This window comes from Macrobrachium nipponense, chromosome 14 (genome assembly GCF_015104395.2).
Source record: "Macrobrachium nipponense isolate FS-2020 chromosome 14, ASM1510439v2, whole genome shotgun sequence".
NCBI lineage: Eukaryota > Metazoa > Arthropoda > Malacostraca > Decapoda > Palaemonidae > Macrobrachium > Macrobrachium nipponense.
The window spans coordinates 83357714-83360213 of NC_087207.1; the positions used below are offsets into that span (position 1 = coordinate 83357714).

General features: G+C 25.5%; 1 long non-coding RNA gene across 1 annotated transcript in view; it reads right to left on the reverse strand.

The window, feature by feature from the left end:
* LOC135226330 (uncharacterized) overlaps positions 1-2500 on the reverse strand; it is an 82364-nt gene that overhangs the window by 23321 nt on the left and 56543 nt on the right. The window lies entirely within an intron of this gene.

The window sequence follows — 2500 nt, forward strand, 5'->3', positions numbered from 1 at the left end:
TAGCATCTTACGGATTTTTTTTCTGCTAAAGACTGTTTTGAAAGTTAATCGTCTTTGACGAGAGTCCCTTCGCCTTGGGTAAAAGATAATATTTACAACGGGGATACTTTGTTGCAAAAGGAGTTGGAGGGTCGAAACTTGATATATCAAAGTTTTCCATCATATTTATGGAAAAGAAAAAGATAAGTTTAAGAACACGAAATGTCTATGACTACCCAACGAATGAAAATATATTGAGTCTATTAAAAAAGATACATGTATAATTATCAGGCATTAAAGAAAATAAGCATATGTGTTAAAAAAAATTACGTATTAAAATCTTCAGAAAACGGTGGTATTGAATTTCCGAGAAGAAATGCAAGAATGTAAGACTTATCGAATCATTATCACGATTATAATGATACATTTTTCAGATTTCAGATTTTTTGTGCAGCATTTCAAGAGGCACATCAGCTGCTGAAGACCAAGTATGGTAACAATAAAAAAGAAAGTGAAAATAATTCAGCAGGATAGACAAGTCCGCAAATTACTTGAAAAACTTCGTCAATTAGCAGACTTTATGAGAAGTGATGGAAACATATTAAGGATTTGGTTTTGGAAAGAAATATTGAGAGTCAAGGATAACACCACGAATTATAAATTCATTGTACGCAGTAAAAGAAACACAGGGGACGGGGAATTTAATAGTTTGACATTCTAGTAGCTATAATTTCAGTTTTGTTATTATTCTAGCATTTGCTTTATTATATATATATATATATATATATATATATATATATATATATATATATATTATATATATATATATATATATTGTTTATATATAAATATATATATATATATATATATATATTATATATACACATGTATATATATATATATATATATATATATATATATATATATAATATATATATATAATATATATATATAGTACTTTTCTCTCTATATTTTGGTGTTTTTTTATGGGATCCTTTTATTAGGTGGAATTCTGTTGTAACAGACATTTTTACCAGTCATATATATATATATATATATATATATATATATATATAATATATATATATATATATATAAATGTATATAGATATATATTATATATATATATAATATATTATATAATATATATATATATATATATATACATTTATATATATATATATATCATATATATATATATATATATATATATATATACATGGATATATAATATATATATATATATATATGAGATATATATATATACATACATATATATATATATATATATATATATATATATATATATACATATATATATATATATATAGATATATATATATATATATATATATATAGATATATGATATATATATATATAATATATCTTATATATATATATATATATAGATATGATATATATATACATGTATATATATATAAATGTATATATATATTATATATTTATTATATATATATATATATATTATATATATATATATATATATATATATATACATTTATATATATATATATATATATATATAGTATATATATTATTAGGAATGGTTAAAAAAAATGTTCTGTTACAACAGAATTCCACCTAATAAAAGGATCCCATAAAAACACCAAAAATATAGAGAGAAAAAGTACTTATTATGCAGAGACTTGCTGTTTCCCTCCCTTCTTCAGGTAGATGAATGAGAAAAGTTTACTGAAAAGGTGGTATTTATACCAAGAGGTCCATCCACAGGCAAGCCAATTTAGGTCACCCCCACTGATAATCTTCCTTTAATCTTCTTAATCGTTGGTTGAATAAAAATCTTGTCTATCGTATCTGAAATCCATGCTCCATTTGAGATGTTCATTACCTGCCTCTCTTTTATTAAGGCCGATTCCATCATTTGACTCTTGTACCGGCAGTTACTGCTATAAATTACATGTGACAAATTCCAGTTTATTCTATGGTTATGTTCATTTATGGTTGAAAATAGCTGAGTTCTGTTGTCCATACCAAACTCACCGTTTGTGTTGTATTAATCTCTGGGGAAGTGATTTACCTGTAAATCCGATGTAAGATTGGTCACAGTCCTTATCTCAAAAGGGTTACATTTTCCGAGGGTCTGAGTCACCTTAATCCTGTCCAGGTGTGGAATTTTTATTTTATTGCTGGGTGTATCTCTGGTCTTGTCTTTAGGGGGTCGGTAGAAAATGGTGTTTGCTTTGTGAATTGCTTCCTCAATTATATGGTCAGGATACTTTAAAGACGAAAGTTGCTTACGAATTAGTTCAAATTCTTTTTCCAGGAAATCTGGGGAACAAATTCGTAAGGCTCTTAAGAACAGGTTGCTGGCTACACCTATCTTGATAGCAATGTCGTGATAGATAAAGTAGTGAATGTATGAAAGTGAGAACGTTGGTTTTCTGTTTATGGTAAATTTATATTCTGTCGTGTCTCTCTATATTTTGGGGTTTTTGTTTTGCTCCATGGGCCCTTATATATATATATATATATATATAT